The sequence below is a fragment of the Astatotilapia calliptera genome, chromosome 1 (assembly GCF_964374335.1).
Source record: "Astatotilapia calliptera chromosome 1, fAstCal68.1, whole genome shotgun sequence".
Classification (NCBI taxonomy): domain Eukaryota; kingdom Metazoa; phylum Chordata; class Actinopteri; order Cichliformes; family Cichlidae; genus Astatotilapia; species Astatotilapia calliptera.
In genome coordinates this window covers 38788416-38811538 of record NC_137422.1, presented here as the reverse complement: position 1 = coordinate 38811538, position 23123 = coordinate 38788416, and the positions used below count along the sequence as shown (strand labels likewise).

Sequence of the window (23123 nt, the reverse complement as noted above, 5' to 3'; positions counted from 1 at the left end):
CACCTCAGCTGGCTCCTTTCGATGTGGAGGAGCAGCGGCTCTACTCTGAGCCCCTCCCGGATGGCTGAACTCCTCACCCTATCTCTAAGTGAGAGGCCAGCCACCCTTCGGAGGAAGCTCATTTCCTTGTATCCACAATATCGTTCTTTCGGTCACTACCCACAGCTCGTGGCCATAGGTGAGGGTAGGGACGTAGATCGACTGGTAAATTGAGAGCTTTGCTTTTACACTCAGCTCTCTCTATGTAGCAAGCTGCATCCTGTCCCTGAGTGCACTCCACAGGCCCGGTTACCCAAAATCAATAATGAGTAACTGACTAATAAAAGACAAAAATTTCTCTCACATCTAACTGTTGCCTCCTAAAAAATGGAGCCAAATGTTGGATGTAGAAGGTTCAGTGAGCTGAGCAGCTCAGTTAGCTCTCCTCTGTCAGTGCACCACACTGGACAGAAACACACCTGAACACACCTGGCTGATTTTAGCACAGAAAACAAAGAGAATGGGAACCAGAACAGACAAACAAGCATATCCCAAAGAGACAGAGAAACCTGATCCTCTGGGAGTGCTGCATTACCAGTACACCGGTCTGCGGCTGAACTGGTGTATTCCCAGTGTGACTGTGTGTTGCAGTGTAGCTGGAAGGAGCTCAGAGAAATTCAGCAAGAAGCAGCCAATGAGAAACAGCTGTGCTGATGGAGTCAGAGCTAGTAACCAGCACCGCAGAGCCAAAACCACAACAGGCCAATTTGTCAGGGCCAGTTTGTCTTTTTTAGTTTCAGAGGTCAAAGGTTAGTTAAGTGAGAGAGAGAAGAGGAAACAGGGGAGGGTAAAAAGCACAACTATTTATAGACCAGCTTCTACATAATAACTCCTCGTCCTCATTACTTTCCTTCCATTTCTTATACGTCTTATACGTTTTTCAGACCCAGGTGAGTGTCCCTTCATGGGTCACTGCTTGCTGTGACTGACTGACTGACAGTCGAGTTAAAATAACCAAAGTCCTTGTGTGTGTGTGTGTGTGTGTGTGTGTGTGTGTGTGTGTGTGTGTGTGTGTGTGTGTGTGTGTGTGTGTGTGTGTGTGTGTGTGTGTTTCAACCAGTTTCATCACTTTTCTTATGCAATCACGCTGCAAGCTGTCAACCACTGAAATGTGCAGAAACACTGCCACCTGCTGGAACAAACACAAACTCCACTTTTTCACATTTTTGTATTTATTTAGATTTTGCTGCTTTTGGAGCACTGAGACATGTTGTAGAAGGTATCAGAAAGCAGCATCCTCAGAATAATAAAAATTTTAAAAAACAGAGAAACAAGATTAAACTTTGTCATTTGTAGTGATTCACACGTTCACCTATAAAGTGAAAGATCCCAAACTCAGCGTCATCCAGCTTAAACATATGGAACTGCACACTGTGGTGACCCTTTGTGAATAAGGAAGCCGTCAAAAGAAGCTTCACCCAGTTACACAAAAACAATACAGCATTTTTGAATTAAACACCAATAAAAGACATGCACAGTGCAATGGATTACAGTGATAATAAACAGGTTATAAATACATACACGCCTGTAATAAAGTTAGGGTTCAGACATAGACTGAAAAGTCAGAAGAATTCCAGAATGAATGGGACGAATCTGGATCAGCTGACTCTTCTCACTCACTGATTACATATTTTTTTTAATTAAGTGGCTCCTGGGGGAGTGATCTTTAGATCAACACTCACTGGGCTGAGATCATCCAGCTGTGGAAGGCCTAATCCATCGACAGATGTTCAACAGAAACAAAGAACAGCAAAGTGAGCACAGATACTGTTCTCTGCGTAGTTTGCACTCGTTTGTGCTTCTTTCTGTTTGAAATTTATTTAATATAGTTTATATGCCAGTATCCAGTGTTTTTTAATTTTTATTTTTAGCTTTGACATTCCACAGCAGCTTGTAACTGTTTTCAAAACAGAAGGATGTAAAGGGGGAGGAGCCTACACCTGATGAGACCACCTGAGTCTTGGTCCAAGTGACAGGCCAAATGGCAGCACCTGGAATTGTAGGCGATGTTCAGATCCACAAAAGCTTTACTTTACTCTACTATTACAGCAAACAGCAGCTGCAGCATATTTCACTTCATAAATGAGTTTGTTGGACTGAGTTACAAACGTTTCCCCATTTCTTGGCTTCCTGTCACATCAGCAACAGCTCATCCTCATATTTCCACGTATTCTTCACATTCTGTTGGTCATTACTGCAAACCACAGGTAACCACCATGACACTTTATATCCAGCATCAGCAGCTGTGGTTATGTGTGTAGAATCACGGAGGTCTGAGGTCTGTGTGTGATGCCAAGTATCATCCTTTCACGCTTATTTATTTAGATTCATTTTTGTAGTATTCAGTCGAATACAGGCGCTCATCTCTCTGTAAGAAGCTGATGTCACACATCTGTGACGTTGTCTCGGGGCGGGGTAATGTTAGGTTGAAAGTGAAAGTGAAGGGTTTATGAGCTCAGACTCTATTTTACAGTCTACACAACAGAAGGACAACGAGGTGAGTGTTATTGTGTATTTATTTATGCCGTGTTAGAATAGAATAATAGAATAATCTGAGAAATAATAAAGTGACATGAAATATATATATATATATATACGGTATATAGTTTCCTTATTTCATCTTTGATACTGCAGGGCCTTTACGAACAGCAGTGACGTCACCACCCACTAAACGTTCAGCTAAAAGAAAAAATTTGCAATTTCTCCAACGACAAATTAGGACACGTGAATATTAAATAAAACCAATGAAAGATTAATATGCACGACTTTTCTCGTGGTTTTCTGGTGTTTTTCATTTCTGTCTCTGTAAAATGAACCTTTGCTGGTTTTCCTCTCAGACTGACTGGAGATGAGTGATCTGGGGGAAGATGAGGCTCCACCAGAGTCTCCAGTAAGCAGTACAAGTGTTTATCTATGAAGAGTAATAGGTCCAAAGGAGTGCCTTTAAACTTCAGTAATGAACCTCTATCAGACATAAAGTAAGTGACTGTCTCTCCTTTAAACCAACTTGTTCTGCATGTATCTATGAGGAAGATTGCCTGAGTGATATATTAGATCAGTGACACTTAAATAATCCTGAATTAAAACTGGGAGCATTTCACAGCGATGGTGGTCCTTATTGACAACAACATCTTATTAAGGCTACTTTTACAAGGTACATAAATGTGAGCCATCAGTGGCTCTTAAACAACACCATCCTTTGATGTATTTACCAGCCACCAGGTCACCAGCTGACGTCTTAGCTGTAAAGTCTGAATTAGGTTGCATTTTAGCCACATAAGAAAAGAGAGCAGGAACTTGAAGATGTTTTCTTGTCCTCAACCGAAAAAGGGTGGAGTGCCCACTCCGGGTCAGAGATGAATTCCTGCCCCAAGTGGAGGAGTTTAAGTATCTCAGGGTCTTGTTCACGAGTGACGGGAGAAGGGAGCCAGAGATCAACAGATGGGCCGGTGCTGCGGCTGCAGTGATGTGGACGCTGTACCGGTCCGTTGTGGTGAAGAGACAGCCAAGCGTAAAAACAAAGCTCTCAATTTACCGGTCGATCTACGTCCCTACCCTCACCTATGGTCATGAGCTGTGGGTAGTGACTGAAAGAACGAGATTGTGGATACAAGCGGTGGAAATGAGCTTCCTCCGAAGGGTGGCTGGCCTCTCCCTTAGAGATAGGGTGAGGAGCTTAGCCATCCGGGAGGGGCTCAGAGTAGAGCCGCTGCTCCTCCACATCGAAAGGAGCCAGCTGAGGTGGTTCGGGCATCTGACAAGGATGCCTCCTGGGCGCCTCCTGGGTGAGGTGTTCCAGGCATGTCCCACAAGGAGGAGGCCCCGGGGCAGACCCAGGACACGCTGGAGAGATTATATCTCTCAGCTGGCCTGGGAACGCCTTGGTGTTCCCCCGGATAAGCTGGAGGAGGTGGCTGGGGAGAGGGAGGTCTGGGCTTCTCTGCTTAGGCTGCTGCCCCCACAACCCGGCCCTGGATAAGCGGAAGAAGATGGATGGATGGATGGATGGATGGATGGATGGATGGATAGAAGATGTTTTCTTTCAAATCTAGTCTCTTACATACATTTTAGCATTAAAAATTTCACTTTAAAGAAAAAAATTGGGATGCAGCCACCTGATTTGCTCAGATTTCAGAGACATCTGAATGTTCAGCTTCTTTTTTTTTTTTTTTTTTTTTTTTTGGCCTGTCCCGTTTGGCTCTTTTGCCATCAGAATTGTTGTCTAAAGGCAAATAAAGATGCCCAACGGATTTACTTTACCAAACTGACCATCCCAGCTTTGCCGTAATGGTCCATTTGATTCACCTTTTATTGTTCATTTTATTTTCACTTACTGAATACGGGACAGACTTGACTGGGGGAAAGAAGGGGAGAAAGAAAGAGGGAAAGAGAAACAGCTGAGAAGAGGGACGGGGGAGAAGGGCAAAAGACAAAAACCTGGGTCACCTGCTGAGAAAGAAAAAAGAAAACAAGCAGAAGAGAACAAGAGTAATAGAATAAACAACATCACAATGATATATGGGAATATGACAGTAAATACTAAATATTAAACATTATTGTGCAGCACATAAGATCAACAGAACACAGTGTGCTTTGAGGTAGGAGCCAAAAAGGGTGTAGTTTGTGGGTGTGATCACCCGTGTGTACACCTGTGAGCATGGACGCGCTTGTTTTTTTTGTTTTTTTTTAAAGGTTCCTTCATGTAATGATCTGCTAGAGGGTGTGGGGGGGCCACAGCCCCGTCCTCCAGGGCATGAAGCAGGTGTGGAGGAGATCAAAACTCCAGACATCCAGAGGCCCCCAGAACACAAGAGACCAAGGAAGACCAACAGAGGGGCAGCCGCGCCACTGTCCCAGAAAGAGCTGAGGAGAGTCCCAGATGAGGGCTCACTCAGCAGCCGCGGAGCAGAAGCCAGGGGGGGTTGCAGTGATGCGCCCGTGAGCTCCGCCGGCAGCCAGCCGTGCCTGAGTGACCGAGCCCCAGGCCGAGAGGCCGGGGGCACCCCACCTCCGAAGTGGCCCGAGCGAGCCCCAGGCTCCAGGCCCCGATAAGCGGCCGCCAAGGAGTGAGCCGGTGTGTACCTGGACGCCCATCCCCGGACACAAAGAACCACCAACACACCGATGTCTGAGGGAGTCCGCCACTGGCAGGGGAAGTGGTGGTAGGGGGAGATAGGCCTCCAAACCTTGGAGGGCCTAAGATGTCCCCAGAGAGGTGGCGCCTGACACCCAACCTGACATATAGACACAGACATACAGGCACACACAGATACAAACATCCATTCCCACCCTCATGCTCTCATATGCTCTTACTCCACACTCAACCAACGTGGAGACAGACATAAAGAGACGCTGTACACACGATCACACTCCCCAAGCGTACTCTACGAACCGGGTCTAGGTACCCTTGCCCCTGGAGGGGGGAACTGCACCCAGACCCAGGTGGTGTTACCCTTTTCCCTGCGGTGGGGGGAGGCAGACCGCCCCGACTCCGCAGCAGCAGGGAGGCCCCACACTCCAGACCGCAGTCGGACGGCCAACTCCTCCTCCTAGCCCCCCCGCTCCAGCAGGTCGCAGAGAATGGGGGTGAGAGAAGACTCCAAACCTCCCTCCACCCGCTCATTGTAGTGTTGATGCATGTGTGTTCTAAGGTGCATTTAAAACCCAGGAGGGCATGGAGCTACCTGCCAGAGAGCAGCAGGTAAGCGCATGGTCCCTCCTGCTAGCCCTCAATGTCTACGTGTATTTAACATTGAGAGGTGGGCAACGACGCCAGGGGTGGGGTGTACACCCTGATGGTACTTTGGACTCCGTGTATCGTGCCCACCCCCAAGATCCTATATGTATGTGTAATGCGAGTGTGAGTAATGTGAATGTCTAAGTTGTGGGATAAAATTGAGGCAGAGGCAGCCAGAAGGGGACGGGGGGGGGGGGGGGGGGGTAGCCTCCTCTGCACCCTGGTGACATACCCCTACTCCAAGGTCCTGCATGTGTGGGTGGTTGTGGTGGAGTGGGAAGAGGGAGGCAGCTGGAGATGGGGAGGGAAGGAGGGGAGGGGCAAGTGACCCCTCCCTGGGGCCAGCTCCCCCGCTGACCCCAGTAGGCACCCCCATACTCCGCGACCCGCCAGGGAAAGGGGGCCCAGGCCCATCCAGACCGGGGCCCCAGCGCAGCAGCGCCTCCCGGCCCCACAGAGCCCGGGACAGTCCACCCAACCCCACCACAGAGAAAACTGCACCCACCCCACCATCCACTCTTCTTCCAGACTACATAAGACAATAAACACCCAGGCTGAGATCTTCCTCCACCTCTCCTGTATCTCCCCCTCCTGCAGAGGGAGCTCCTGAGGAGAGGAAAGCTCCTGCAAGATGTGACAATCTTCCCCACCAGTTGAAGAGCCCCACAGGTGGCTCGATGCACCGGCGGCACCCTGCTCCAGGGCTGGGCCCCCATGCACCCACCCGCCCACAACCCCGGCAACACACCAACCAGGACCCAAGCCCCCGAGGCCCGGCCCGGGCCCCAGCCCAGAGACGGAGCGCCCCCAGAACCTCACGCCCATCCCGGACCCACCCAGGGGCAGCCAGGCTACCAGGTCAGTAACCCACGTCCGTCAGCACAGACCCTCCCCTAGCCCCGCTGCACGCAGCCGCGAGGAAACAGTCACCTGAGAGCCAACAGAGCCCCTAACCGGACATGACCGCTACCCCGGGTTGAGCCCCCCAAGGAAGATGCCTCCGGGGAACCCCCCGACGCCCTAAGCCTGTCCCTACCCCCACACCAATCACAACAGTGAAGGCAGGACCAAACTATGACCCCCCACCCCCACTAGGTGATGGAGCTGATCAAAGGAGCCCAGAGCAATTGATCTGATGTGGTGGCAGAGGCTGTATCAAGACTAATGTAATCTAATAGATAATTTCTATATTGGTTAGAATTAAGATTATTTTTATTTTTCCAGTTCATGAGGACTGTTTTCTTGGCTATGCATAGGGCAGTGAAGATCATATGGGCGATATTCTTTTCTGTAGTGACATTATCTAAGCTGCCCAACAAACACACTAAGGGGGAAGTTGGAATGTTACATTTCAGACACTTCGATAAGTCTTCACATATCTCGCACCAAAACTTCTGAACTGGTGGACAGAACCAAAGAGCGTGGATATAATTGTCCGGTGAATTGGTTTGGCAGTGTGAGCAGTTGTTGGTAGACGTAAAGCCCATCTTGAACATCCGATGACCTGTATAGTGCACTCTATGTAATATTTTGTATTGAATTAATTGAAGACTGGGATTTCTAATTAGATGAAAGGTTTTTAAGCAAATCTGAGACCAGAAGTTTAGGTCTAAGTTAACTGATAAATCCGCTTCCCATTTTGCAATAGGAAGTGATATTGATTCATCTGTTTTAGAAAGCATTCTGTATATTTTGGATAGTAATTTGGGGGTTTTAAGAGTAAGAAATTGAACCACACTTGGTGGTGTTTGTAGTTCAACTTGACCCGGTTTAAATTTCTTTTTTTACTATGGATTTAATTTGTTGATATTCTAAAAATCTTTTCTTGTTGATCCCATATTGTGTAACTAGTCCGTCAAATGAAATAAATTCTGTTCCTTTTAGTATATGTTCTAAATATTTGATTCCTTTACCACTCCAATCTGAAAAGTTTATCATATCATTGTTTTGTAATATGTCAGGGTTGTTCCAGATAGGTGTACGTTTGCATGGGATTAATGAAGACGCCGTCAATTTTAGAAACTCCCACCATGCTGTCAGAGAAAAGCTGATGTTGATGCTTTTAAAGCATTCATGTCGTTGGATGTTTGAGCTGATAAATGGTAGGTCTGAGATCTCTAGATTATTGCAAAGTGCTTGTTCTACATCTAGCCAAGGTTCATCTAAGAGGGTATGTTTTAGCCATCCTGAGATAAACTGAAGCCTGTTGGCTAAGAAGTAGTGCTGAAAGTTAGGCAGTTCTAGTCCTCCTTTATCCTTGGTCTTTTGTAGTGTTTTTAAGCTTATACGAGGGGGTTTATTTTTCCAAAGGAATTTGGACATACATGAATCTAGAGATCTGAACCAATCTTGTGGCGGTTTAGTTGGGATCATTGAGAATAAATAATTTATTTTTGGTAAGACCATCATTTTTATAGCGGCAACCCTTCCCATGAGTGATATGGGTAGACATTTCCATCTAGCCAGATCATCTTCTACCTTCTTTAAAAGTGGGATATGGTTTAATTTAGTTAGATCTGCAAGCTTGGGAGAAACATTAATACCTAAATATTTTATATTTCCCGATTGCAGTGGTGTAGAAGAGGAATTATGGAGGGAGCAATTAATCGGTAGGACTGTAGATTTTGACCAGTTAATTGAGTAATCTGATATTCTTGCAAAAGAGTTTATCAATTCAATCACCCCAGAGATATTGGTTTGTGAATTTTGGAGAAAGAGTAACACATCATCCGCATAGAGACTGATTTTATGTTCCACGTTCTTGCATTTTATGCCCTTAATTACTGAATTCTGTCTAAATGCTGCTGCTAGTGGTTCAATAAAAATTGCAAACAGTGAAGGGGAGAGTGGGCATCCCTGTCTGGTGCCCCTCAAGAGACAGAAGCTGGAGGATGTCTGGTCATTTGTTCTAACACAAGCTGTTGGGGAATTATATAATATTTTTAACCAGTTTATGAAAGAGGATCCAAAACCAAATTTGTGTAAAGTTGCAAATAGAAATTTCCAGTTAACTCTGTCAAATGCTTTTTCTGCCTCTAAAGAGAATATTGTAGTTTCTAGGTTTTTACTGTATGAGTAGTCTATTAAATTAAGTAATCTACGAGTGTTTGTTGATGAGTGCCTACCTTTTATGAAACCAGTTTGGTCAGGATGAATTAAGAGGGGGGTTATTTTCTCCAGTCTCTTTGAGAGAGCTTTGCAGATTATTTTAAGGTCTACATTTATAAGGGATATTGGACGATAGCTTGAGGGATATACAGGGTCTTTGCCTGGTTTTAGCAGGAGATTAATGTTTGCAGAATTCATATTTGATGGAAGTCTGCCCTTTTCTTTAATTTCCAACAACGTTCTGTAGAAAACTGGTGCTAGAATCGACCAGAATTCTTTGTAGAATTCTGCAGGAAAGCCATCTGGACCTGGAGCCTTATTATTGTGCATACTTATCAGGGCTTCCTGGAGTTCACCTGGTGTCAGTGGTGAATCCAGTGCCATTGCTTGAGTGTCCAATAATTTTGGAAGAGTTATGTTGTCCAAAAACTGATCAATTTCTTTTTTAGATGGGTTTATTTGTGGTGAATACAACGTTTTATAGAAATCCCTGAAAATGTTGTTTATTTGTATCGGTTCATATATTGTGTTCCCAGATGAATCTTGAACAGCACATATAGTTGTTTTTTCTTTATTTATTTTTAGCTGGTTTGCTAGAAATTGACCGGATTTATTACCATGTTCATAATTTTGTAGGCGTAGTCTTTGTACTAAGAATTTTGTTTTTTTATCAATTATCTCATTTAATTCTAGTTTTGTTTTGCGTATTTTGTTCAATGTTTCCTGATCTTGGTGGGACGCGTAGGCTTCTTCTAGTGATTTGATGTTTTTTTCTAATTCCTGAATATTTTTGTTTTCTTTTTTCTTTTTATGTGATGAGAAAGAAATTATTTTACCTCTCATCACAGCTTTCCCTGCTTCCCATAGAACAGAAGCTGATGTTTCGGGAGTGTCATTATAGTCCAAATATGAAGTCCACTCTTTTTTAAAGTATTTAATAAAGTCTTCATCTTTAAGTAGTGATATATTAAATCTCCAGTTTTTTCTTGGCGTAGTATTATTCTTGTGCATTAGTGTTAAAGATACAGGACCATGATCGCTGACAGCTATAGGATGAATCTCAGTGTCTGAAATGTCGTTCAGCAGTGAGCTGCTGACCAAAAAATAATCCAGACGAGAGTAGGAGTGATGGACATGTGAGAAAAAAGTATATTCCTTACTGGTGGGGTGAAGGGAGCGCCATGCATCGCAAAGACCAAAGTCGCTCATATACTGTTTGATTATATTTATGGACTGCCAATTACGCTGAGTTCCCGCTGTATTGAGCCTATCCATGTCTTCATTTAGTCCAAGGTTGAGGTCGCCTCCAAGAACAAGTGTGCCATCTAAGTGTTCAGAGAGTGCACTGAAAAAACCGTGAAAGAATGAGGGATCATCAACATTTGGACCATATACACTTGCAATGCATAGCTTTTTATCAAGTATAGATAGTTTAATGATTAAGAATCTGCCCTCTGGATCTATAACTGTATCGAGTACTGTGAAATTAATATTTTTATGTATTAAAATTGCTACTCCCCTTTGTCTAGAATTATAACAAGCTGAGAACACATTAGGAAACTCAGGTGTTTTAAGTTCATTCGAACCTCTAAGAGGTCTGTGGGTCTCTTGTAAAAGGACAACATCTGCCTGTAGTTTTTTGAGTTGGTTAAATATTTTTAACCTCTTTACTCTGGAGCCAGCTCCATTTATATTCCATGTAATGAACCTCAGTGTACCCATAGATGTTTGTGTATAACTAGGGATGTATGCTGTGTGCGTCGCTTAGACAGGTGGAGAGAATACGTCACTTGTTCATAAATAAAGAGAAGGAGAGAGAGAAAAAATGTGTGGCGAGATGCTCCCTGAGTCTGACTTTGTGTATGCATAGTTACTAATATGAGTAGGCTTGGCTTAAGTGTGTGTATCCTAAACGACATTTTACTTCTGACTGAAGTAAAATGTGCTGCCGTTGAGCGCATGGTGCGTATGTGTCGAAATAAAGGATGTTTGTGGATGAGTGTCGAAGCAGGTGATCGAGGCAGTGAAAGGAATAAAGAAAGAAACCAAGGACAGGGGTGAGCAGCATAAAACCAAGAGGGGGAAAAGAGAGGAGGAAAAAAAAAAACGAGAAGAAAAAAAACCCAAAACAAAACGTAAACATTCCAATTAAATCACTGACAGAGAGTGACGGTGTTAATTCTGCTATGAAATCACACTTTAAGATGCGATTTGATGCTGGTAAGTTAAACAGATGTTAATGCAAGTTAGTGTGAGTGGATAGGGAAATGGTGTAGCTGATTCTTATCTGGTGTGAGGTTAATACAGCCACGGAGTGATGTTGGGGTCGCGGTGGAGCTGTCCGTCCACGTACAGCAGGTCCACAGCGATGACAGCGCGGGAGCCCTTCTGGATGAAGCCGCGTCGGATTGGGAAGAGGACCCTGCGTCGTTCCAAGATCTCTTTGGGGAACTGGTCGTTCACGCTGAAGTCCGTTCCTTTTAATTCCCTGCCGCGGCTTTTCACATGATGCTTTTGTTTGAAGTGGCCGAATTTGGCCACGATAGGACGTGGTCTCCCGGCCGTAGCCCGAATGGGGCCGAGACGATGTTCTTCACAGTGTCCTCCGGCAGCTTCAGGTGGATTTTGATGAAGCTTTTTACCGTGGTCTCCGCGTCCTCTCCAGCAGCTTCTGGAATACCAGAAAATACCAGATTATCACGCATGCTACGAGCTTGTAGATCGATAACGGTTTCTTTTATTTTTTTATTTTCTCTATTGAGCTGGGTAACATTATCTGTGAGACATTTAGCGTGGCATTTTCAGCAGCAAGCGTTTCCACCTGCTGCTGGCTGTACTCCAGGGATTCTCGCAAGCATTTAAATTCTCGGTGAAGAATCTCCACCAAGGACAGCCTTGCGTCGAAACTGGACAATCGCTTGTCGATTGACTCCAGTATGTCGGCAATATCTTTGCCGGCTGGCGATGTTGAGCCGGGGGAATCTGCCGGGCATTGTCTTTTCGACGACGGCGTCTCAGGTTTGGCCGGGGAAGCTGCACACTGGGTCTTCTTCATCACGAGATCCTGAAAGCACTGATCAATAGAATGTTGGAGAGTCTCTAAACTCTCCTCGTTGTTCTCCAGGGTGTTGGAGATTATTTAGACAAATAGTGTTAGTTATAAGACAATTGATAAGTGTATTTGGTAATACTGAAGCTTAAATGAATTTGTTCAGATCTAAACTACCATTTGCTTTAATTTTCCACCAAAATCTCCGGCGTCTGACGTCAGTTACAACATGAGTCGCTTACCTTGTCCGTTCAGCTTCTTTATAACATGTGTCTGTGTTTGATGATTGGATGGATCATTAATACAACACATGCTCCTGTGATGCTGAGATTGGGTTACAGACTGAATGAACACTTTTTAAAGCTTTTACTGTACAGCTCTGTTCAGAGTGAAGGAATCTATCTGCACATGAAATCTGCTCATTGAAAATTGTCCCCAGTGTCCAGTAACAGGAACACGTGCCAGGCACAGAGCAAAACCCAGGATACAGGATCCAGCCCTCTGTCTATACGTTACTATTATTGTTATAATTTCATTTTATGTTTTTATTTAAAAAACAATATTTTCCCTGTAAGCCAGCGCTGGTATTAAACTTTTGTTTTTGACTATGTACTTTATCAGTAAATGGAATAATTTTTCGTTTGTGTCCAGAGCGAAGAAGACAAGCAATGTTCGAGGAGCAGCTGTCCTGCTGTGCTTTGTGTCAGGACGTCCTGAAGGATCCGGTCTTCACCAGCTGTGGACACTGGTTCTGCAAACAGTGTGTCTGTTCATACTGGGACCAGTGTGCTTCATCAGGAGACTTCTTCTGTCCCCAGTGTGGAAAAATCCCCACAACAGAAGCTAAACGGCAGACAGCCAGTGAACCCAAAGTGCAAAGTACGATTGAACATCTGTCTGCTGATAGACTCATTTCTGAAAACTCGACTTCTTGTGTTATGTAGGAGTTTTTTTTCTCTTTATGTCACGGGGTGGAAAGGGACAAGTCATCTAAGTTTTTCTACTATGCATGTTTTGCTGCGTTTTACCTTTTTAATATTTTAATATTGTACACTGGTTTATTTTTATGAGTTTTACTGCATGTTTTAATGGTATTTAATTGATGACTTGTCCTGGAAAGACTCCGCCCCTACCTGATAATAAACTGATCACACCTGCGAGAGATCCCAGAGAGGCCAATAAGAGGGCCTGGCAGACCAAAGGAAGGAGTTCGACCGAGAGGCTTGAGAGACGGCCAGGAGTAAGTGGTGCCAGGCGGCAGCGCCTGCAAGCCGAAGGGGTTGGTGGAGCTGGGCGTTAGGAGAGGACGGACAGCACCAGCGACTAGGGACGCGGAGCGAACAGGCGGACGGCAGTAGTAACGAGAGCCCAGCTTGTGCACTGCGGGAGAGCAGAGGCGGCGAGACAGCTGGTGCCGACTTGCAGTTTTAAAGAAGCGGCGGGCGGAGTTGAGAGCTCTGCCCACCCGGGGTAAGTCTTCGACTTAGCCCCTTTTATTGAATGAAAATTGCCGAAAAGAATAGTGACTGCCGCTCCCTCCCTTTCTTCAGCGTACCAGGACGCGGAATGCGGGGAGGAAGGCGAGGACTCCGCTGGGTTTCCCTTTTACATCACTTCGCTGGACTTTTTTAGTTCTTTGTGACTTTTATATCGTGGCGGATGCCACTGGACTTTTAATGTTGTGTTTTATTGCTTTTTATTGTGTTACCCCTTGGCCAAGGTTGTTCTAATTCATTTTGCATTTTTAACTATTTAAATATAATAAATTATATTTTAATTATACAGTTTTTTAATCGTGTGCTTTCCCTTGGCGGCTCCACTGCTCTGTCCGTTTGGAGGAAGGTTTCCTTCCTTTAAAAAACGACACTGTGGAAATAAAATCACCTTCGCTCCGTTACATTTAGTCTCATTGATTTTCTGTCTTTCAGCAGATGTTGGTCTGCAGGAGGTTTTAGATGAACATAAGATCAGTCTGAGGAGGAGATGCGAACGTGTGACTGAAGGAAGTTATGAAACAGGAAGTAGAACCCTCCTCAGCAGGAGCTACACTGAGCTCTACATCACAGAGGGACAGAGTGAAGAGGTTCATACCCAACATGAGGTGATGCAGCTGGAGACAGCTTCCAAGATGGAGGCTCTTGATGACACTCCAGTCAGGTGTCACGACATCTTTAAAGCCTTACCTGACCAACAGAGACCCATCAGAGGGGTTCTGATGAACGGCGTCGCTGGTGTTGGAAAAACCTTCTCAGTGCAGAAGTTCACTCTGGACTGGGCAGAGGGCTTGGAGAACCAACATGTCAGTGTTGTGGTTCTGCTTTCATTCAGGGAGCTGAACCTGATCAGAGAGGAGCAGTACAGTCTTCTGGAGCTGCTCCATGTTTTCCATCCAACATTACAGAAGGTCACAGCAGAGAAGCTGGCTGTCTGTAAACTTTTGTTCATCTTTGACGGCCTGGATGAAAGCAGACTTTCATTGGATTTCACCAACAGGAAGCTGCTGTCTGATGTCACAGAGAAGTCATCAGTCAGCCAGCTGCTGACAAACCTCATCCAGGGGAATCTGCTTCCCTTGGCTCTTGTCTGGATAACTTCCCGACCTGCAGCAGCCAATCAGATCCCTCCTACATGTGTTGACAGGGTAACAGAAGTACGAGGCTTCACTGATGCCCAGAAGGAGGAGTACTTCAGGAGGAGATTCAGTGATGAAGAGCTGTCCAGAATCATCTCCCACATGAAGACATCCAGGAGCCTCCACATCATGTGTGCTGGATCCCTGCTACAGTTCAGGAGCACATGTTGACTACAGAGCAGAGAGGAGAGCTGCCCAAGACCCTGACTGACATGTACTCATACTTCCTGCTGGTTCAGACAAAAAGGAAGAAGAACAAGTACCACGAGGGACATAAGACGAGTCCACAGGAGCAGACAGAGGCTGACAAGGAAGTTCTCCTGAAGCTGGGAAAGCTGGCGTTTCAACATCTGGAGAAAGGAAATATCCTTTTCTACCAAGAACACCTGGAGCAGTGTGGGCTGGATGTCACAGAAGCCTCGGTGTACTCTGGAGTTTGTACAGAGATCTTCAAACGAGAGTGTGAGATCTTCAAGAAAGCAGCCTACTGCTTTGTTCATCTGAGCATTCAAGAGTTCCTGGCTGCAGTCTATCTGTTCTACAGTTTCACCCACAGAAAGACAGAAGTGCTCCAGGACTTCCTGGAGAGAGATTGCGAATACAAAAACAGCTCCCCATCTATGGATGTCTTTCTACAGAGAGTCATGAAAAAATCCCTTCAAAGTAAAAATGGCCACCTGGACATGTTTGTTAGCTTCCTTCATGGCTTCTCTCTGGAGTCCAACCAGAGACTCTTAGGAGGTCTGCTGGGTCGGACGGAGAACAGTCTAAAAAATGTTCAAATAGTCATGAACAATCTGAATGAGATGAACAGTGATGAAATGTCTCCTGACAGAAGCATTAACATCTTTCACTGTTTGATGGAGATGAAAAATCTCTGTCCATTAGGAGATCCAAGAGTTCCTCAAGTCAAAGAACAGATCAGATAAGAAACTCTCTGACATCCACTGTTCAGCTTTGGCCTACATGCTGCAGATGTCAGAGGAGGTTCGGGATGAGTTGGATCTGAGGAAATACAATGCATCAGAGAAAGGAAAACGGAGACTGAGCCCAGCTGTGAGGAACTGTAAAAGGGCTGGGTGAGTCCAAATGTGATTAACATTAACAATTCAGACAGTATAATTCAAAGTAGGTTCATTTTTTTTATATCGTCCTGATGATATAATCATCCAGGTAAGGGAATTCCATCTGGACGTAGTGTACTAAACAGTACATTTGCACAATGAGCAAAATAACACCACTGACTAACAATGAGGTCAGTTTCATGATCATTAATTGTCATGACCATTGATCAATGGCCTCCAGCGCCATTCACAGACAGATTAACATCTATCAGCTTAGTCTATTTCAGCATCCTACAAGTATTTAAAAATCATCAGATTTTGATTATCTACAAAACATATGGTAACCCATTTCCCCTCTTTGAACGTAAGTATCTAATATTAACTATCAATTTCACATGCTTTGTTTACATCACCAGTCTCTAAATGACTTCTGTGGTTTAAAAAGAAAGAACCCATGTGTATGCTAAGCACAAGTCTGTCACAGAGAACACCATTAACCAAAGGTCTGAAAAACATTTAAATTCCATCCTAAATTTATACATGACTCTTGCAGCAAACAAAGATAATCGTTCACAACTGGAATTGTTTAATGAGTAACCCAGTACAAAAATCACATTAACACAGTGGCCAGTAAAAATGTTATTTGGATCCAGATGATAACTTTTTGGAGCCAATTGCAGAATCAGGTCATGTAAACAAACTGTGCACAGCCTGAATGCAACTTAAGTCCCTTCTGCAGATTAAAGCTAAACAATTATTAAAATAATTAAAAGAAAGAAGATAAGCTGACATGTTAGTGGGATATGTTCAACTGTCATCAAATGTGTAAAGTAGATCTAAAGGGTAATGTTTGTCCTTACAGACTTTGTGGCTGCAGACTCTCAGAGACTTACTGTGAAGTTGTGGCCTCAGCTCTGAAGTCCAGCCCATCCCATCTCACACAGCTGGACCTGAGTTACAATGAACTGCAAGATTCCGGAGTGAAGCATCTGTCTGCTGCATTGGAGAATCCAAACTGTAGACTGGAGCACCTGAGGTCAGGTCACAGACTTTAGTTTAATAAGATTTGGGCCAATGGCCAAGTTTTGTGTGTTATGGCAGTCTAATCTGGTCTTCCTGTTCTTAAATATAACCAGTGGTTTGCACCCTGTTGTAAATTTTATTTGTACATTGTACATAGAAGGCATCTCTTGAGTGTAGACTTTGACAAAGATACGCTTTGAGGATGTTCTTGACTTGGGTAAATGTTGTGAGTCATATCTTCTTCACCAGGGAAAGAATTCTATCAGTATCCACTCTTCTGTGGTTTTCCAGGAATTTTTGCTATTGCTGAGCTGAAAATTGCATCATGTCATTTTTAACAATATATCAGATTGTTAATGTGGCCACACCTAAAGGTTCTACTATTTTTCTGATAGATTTTTTTAGCCTGACAAATGCCTACATATATCATATGTAATATATACAGCTTTTATGTGTGAGCTGATACTAATTTTGCTATGAGACTTGACTGAGGACAGCAGCATGTTTGTTGATCTGTGTTGACATGAGTTATTGTTCAGGAGTTTGAACCACAATTGCAAAAGGACAAGGTCACTCTACTCATTTATGGAAATCTTACTGGTTATTTATAGTAATACTGAACTGCACAATTAAAAATGTAAATGTTTGTGCAATAACTGGATTCTTGATTCTTGTTATTCTTACTTTAGATTGAAGGGCTGCAGGTTGTCAGAGTTCAGTTGTGCATCTCTTGGCTCAGCTCTGAAGTTCAACCCATCACATCTGAAACATCTGGATCTGAGTGACAACATGCTGCAGGACTCAGGAGTGAAGCAGCTGTGTGGTTTTCTAGAAAGCCCGGAGTGTAGACTGGAGACTCTGAGGTAAAATTCAAAATCTTGGTCTGTCTGCAGAATTTGTTCAAAGTTTTGTCTAAAAACTAATTTTCATTTTATTTGTATTGAAGTCCAAATGACTGTCTGCTCCTCAAAGAGGAGCTTATAAAGAAGGTTTATAACATTCATTAGCACACTGTACAAATTAAATTAATTACTGTGCCTAACATGGGTTGTACTCAGTGGTTGAGAGGAGAGGTAGAAACACTTAGCAGGACAGTCAGAAAAACTCACGACCACACTGGTACTGGGAATTCCACAGTGCTTGTCCTTTAATGCACACTCTCTTAATCAACCTTACAAGGCCCAGTCTAACGGCTACTGTTTATCATACATGAAGCACAGTGTTTCTACAACCCGTAACGTTGCAAATTGTTAGAGGGGTAAAACATATAAAGTCCGTGTCTGTCCACACTCTCACGTGCTAGCACATTGCTCTCATACTCCACAGAGGGCAGTGGCGCATATTTCTGACCTTAAATTGTCTTAAAGAGACACCACACCATTGTGACTGTTACAAGCTTATCTCTGCGGTTGAGAAATTTATTGTTAGTGTTCTCTGAGGGGTATTCGCTTTACTAGCCCAATGTTATACACTTGTTATCTTCTCTACAAGTTAAACACATTATTACGTTATTAAATAATAAGTTTTGTTTGGTAACAACAAGTAATTTCATCTTCTGCTGAATACATTTGCAGGTTGGCTTATTCACCCTTTCAGAATAATCCCTTATCTCCTTTTTCATTTCTGCTATGGTTCCATAATCCTGATTTTTTTTTTTTAATGAAAAACTCCTTTAAGATGTTCATTGCAGCCAGTATAGTGTCTGTTTTCACGACCTTTCATACTACTGCTTTACACACTGAGCTTTGTCACCTCGACTGTTTTATTGTTTTCCTTTTTTTCCATACTCTTGCAAGGTTGGCATCCCAGTATACTATTATTGTGATACTTCAAATAATACTCAGAAGAGCAATGCAAAAAATGTCTTACACAGTGGATGCCCTAATTTTAAGTCATAATTGATTCAGTTCAATTCAGTTCCATTTTGTTTGTTTATATAGCGGCAAATCACAACAGTTGCCTTGCAGAATTTTATATTGTAAGGTAAAGACGCTACAATAATACAAAGAAAACAGAGAAAACCCCAACAATCATATGACCTCCTTTGTGCAAGCTCTTTGGCAAGAGTGGGAAGGAAGAACTCCCTTTTAACAGGAAGAAACCAGGCTCAGGGAGGGACGGCCATCTGCCACAACCAGTTGGGGACCTATGGGCCTATGTTGTTTATTTTCTTTGAATGGAACTGACCCAGAGCCAGCTTTTATTTGTTTGTTCATACACTTCCTTCCAAATTTAGTTTGGAAAATGTACTTGGCATAATAAAGGTTCAGTGGCCATTTGATGAAGAGTTTGATTTGGGTCACTACAGTAATGCTGTAAATATGCACATGTAAAACCTGAAAACCCTGGATCAAATTATCTGTGATTTTAATGTATATAATTTTTTTTTCTTATTCAGACTGATTCGGTGCAATTTGTCAAGGACCAGCTGTTCTTCCCTGGCTGAAGCTCTGAATGCAATCCACTCCTATCTGAAGCTTCTGGACGGGGGTGAAGCACCTGTGTGGTTTTCTCAAGAGTCCACAATGCAGACTGGAGACTCTGAGGTTAGACACCATGTTTTAGTTGTACACTAGGATGAATATGATATGAAGTCTCAGCTCTGAAGTCCAACACCTCCCATCTGAAACATCTGGACACGAGTGACAACAAGCTGCAGGATTCAGGAGTGAAACAGCTTGCTAGCCTTGTGGAGAGTTCACACTGTAGGCTTGAAACTCTGAGGTCAGTTTACTTTTTTTATCTGTTGCATCCATTATCCTTATGTAAGGACATCTGGATTAAGTGGATAGAAGCTGATAAGATAACAGTCCATAATTACAGAAAGCTAGAAAAAAAAAGCTTATTGGTTAGGAATAATTATTCTTGAGCTGCACATTTAGAACCTGAACACATCTGGTTGGATTATCAATTATTTTATCTCCACATTTTATTCTTTACTCAGATTAAGGGGCTGTGAATTGTCGGAAACCAGTTGTTCTTATCTGGGCTCATCTTTGAAGTCCAACCCCTCCCATCTGAGACATCTGGACCTGGGTCACAACATCCTGGAGGATTCAGGAGTTAAGCAGCTGTCTAATCTCATGAAGAGTCCGCATTGTTTACTGGAGATTCTGAGGTCAGTAAACGATGGTAGTCGGTCCACGCGGTTTTCAGGAACACTGAACTGAAGTTAGTATCAACCCTTCGGCATTTCCTGTAAACCTGCAGGCTTTCATGAGTACAACTGAGAGGAGAACAGTGATAATAACTTATGTCAAGCAGTCACATTCAACCAGAAGCTTGCTGTGGTCTTGTGTTTAAGTTGATAACCAGACAGTTGCTTTTGTTGTGTCCGAGAGAGGTCCAAGTCCAGAGTTTTGTGTATTACTGTTAAAAGCGGAACAAATATAGGACTGGGACCAGGGGACATCAGTCAGTGGTGGACAGATCAGCAGGAAATGTCAGTTTGGGGTAATGACAGGGCCGTGTGCGGGAGTGCTGTACGCCAAATGCCAAATTGGCGGACAGCAAACAGCGTCCCCAGGCGTTGAGGTGGAGCCCGTCTGCCCCAAAAAGATGCCTCCTCTCCCAGAAGGCATCAAAATTGTTAATAAAACCCACACCGTGGGAGACACAGGCAGAGGAAAGCCAGGTGTTAAGGCTGAGCAGCCGGCTGAAACTGCCTATCCCTCTGTGGGGGTGGGCCCGGAGATAAAAGCACTCACCTGCAACTGACCAAGGAGGCTGAAGAGTTGGAGGAAGTCCAACTTCAGCAGCTCAGATTGCTGTTTGGGGATGTCATTGGTGCCGATGTGGATGATGAGCCGGTTGGCCTGTGGGTGGGACGCCAGGATGTTGTGAATTCTGTCCACTATGTCAACAACGGTGGCTCCCGGGAACGACAGCGTGAGCGCCCCCCTCATCCGCACGTTCCTGACAATGGAATCCCCGAGGACCAGCATGGAGAGAGGAGGTGCCACCGGGGGCTGCTGGCCCTAACAAATTTCTGCAGTAATGAAGCCTGTGGGGTGCTCAGTTGATTAGACTTGATGCTAAAAGCATCTGCAGGTCTGTGAGCCTCAAGCTCAGCATGTTCACACCAACATGTTAACATGAAGAACTAAGAGAGCGCTAGCTACACTGCACAGCCTCTCCACTGCTGCTCTGAAGAGATCTGAACCTCTGCTGTATTTTATACTGGATGTGCTGCACATAAACACTTATTCAGTGTTTCTTTTTCTCTCCACAGATGGCTGCCATTTTGGTAAATGGGGTAATGCATGTGCTGAGAGAAGATGAACTGAGTCCACAGATCCACAGAGGTCGAAGCAGCAGCAGTTTGTGCATAGAGTCTCTCACTGTTCCATGTTACTGGGATGTGGTGTGTCAAGTAGAGCTCCACCCATCAGTCACTGATATAAGAATCGGAAGAAACGCATAAAACTATGAGTGCTGCAGTGCAAAATGTAGACAATGTAGAGCCAACCATGTGAACTCCACCATGGAAGGATAAACTGTAATTATACCCATGATATCATTGTATCATACAAGAAGCACCCTGTGTGTTTGCCAGGCCAGCAGTGCTTCTTTGCTTTGCTCATGTATAAAAAGATGGACATGTATGATCATTTATAATTTATTTCTTTTATTTTCATTATAATACTGTATATGATCAGGTGATGAAAATTTCTGTTCATAAACAGCAAATAAATGAATAATAAACATGTATTTATTGTTCTTCTTCTCTTCATCTACATACTCACTGTATAAGACAAAGTGATGGGTTACAGGCACTGTTAGCATCACTGTCTGACATTTAGTCACAATTGTCTCAAAGTCCCATTGCGCTAAAAACTGCTTAACATAGATGTAATGTTGCCATTTGTTTTAAGATCAGCTACTGCACATAATTTATATAACTTGTAAGCATGTGAGTGACATAAAAATAATTCCTAAAAGCTTCATAGATGTTGATAAAGTTTAATCCAGCTTGATTGATGCCTCTAGCAGGAGTTAGGGAACAGACATACATATTTATGCTACAATGATTATGGTAAGATTATACCTGGGATGTCAGATTGACTATGACAGTGTGCATATGTAGGTTGTGTGTAGCTTTACATCATTTCCTTAGGGATTAATAAAGTATTCTGATTTTTTTTTTGATTTTTTTTTTTTTTTTTGCATTAACTTCAGCCACATGAAATGTAAAAAGAAATATTCTGAAAGGATATTTCTTTTATTTTTATTTTTTCTGTCATGTTTTTTTTTTTTTTTTTTTTTGCTGAAGTATTTGATATTTGAACATTTATACATCTGTATCCCTAGGGGTTAAGAAAGTGAGTCCAAGTTCTTTGTGGGGATTTAAGCAGTTTTTATGACAGAGAAAAAGCGCAGGTGTTTGCAGGTGTATATTTTTTTAATTTCCTAATGACACTTTTCGGCATCACTCTTTAAGCTGGCTAGAAGAACAACAAGCATTAATGTGTCATTGAAAATCTTTGTACTACAGTCAGTCATCCACCAGAGGACGCTGCTGATCAACAAACGGCTCTGCTGACGGGCCTCGTGAGGATGGAGCGGTTAGTAAATAAAAGTTCGCCGCAAAATCTGGATTAGCAGCCTAACACACTGCACCCCGAGGCTCCAGGAGCTGCATGCTCATCCATCAGCTCTGCCCGTGACAGTTTGATTGGTTACATATGTTTTCTTATATGCAACCAACATAAACTACAATACCACATGTGCTCAGCTTCTGTCACATAACCTGCCTTCACAAAGAATCAATAAACATTTTTTAATGTGCAGATAACTTTTAAAAACTTGCTGAAAAGCTTGACTAACATGAATGAAGTTTAAAAGCAGTTCACCGTATGTTCTGCCACATACAGAAGCCAATACTCGGCTCATACTCAGCATAGAGGACATGTGATCAATCTGACAGAACCTCTGTGCTTGTCTAAATACCGACCGATCATAGACGTTCAGTCCTCGCCATCACTTTCATGACAGACTGAGCCAATCGCACAGAGAGCGTGCCACCCCGCAGTGACATCCTAAACCTTATGATGGTCTCTGGCACAGCCTGGTGGACTATTTTCTGGTTGACACCAAAAACCACCAGTCTGCATAAAAAATGCAGCATTTGCTGCAAACAAGAACACAAGTTATCAGTGACTAGTCCAACTAACGGTCAGTGAATACTGAGATTAGGATTTTCCTGAAGTGGGTATTGTATTGCTATCTGATTATCTTGAAGTATACTTTGTCAGACCTTTGTGTATAATTTTTATTAGAATAAAAGTACCATTCAAATGCCTCAATCTAAGTAAAAAAACGTGGTCTTTTAGTGTGATCTCATAAGGGTAACTTTGGGTGATCTGAGCAGATTGGAGGGTGAGTTCACTGATATGCACTAAGAAATATGACCTATAACCTAATCCAGATCTGATGAAAATAAGAAATAAATAAGAAATAATCTCATCATCA

The 23123-nt window shown here is 43.4% G+C and overlaps 1 pseudogene across 1 annotated transcript; it reads left to right on the top strand.

Annotated features, from left to right (window-relative positions):
- The first annotated feature begins 2887 nt into the window (after positions 1–2887).
- LOC113020250 (protein NLRC3-like) lies at positions 2888–22966 on the top strand (annotated as a pseudogene). Its single transcript, XR_013908983.1, has 9 exons — positions 2888–3017; positions 11820–11902; positions 12585–12794; positions 13865–15644; positions 16492–16665; positions 17342–17515; positions 19051–19376; positions 19597–19770; positions 20884–22966. The product of XR_013908983.1 is annotated as a protein NLRC3-like (transcript).
- The last annotated feature ends 157 nt before the right edge of the window (positions 22967–23123 follow it).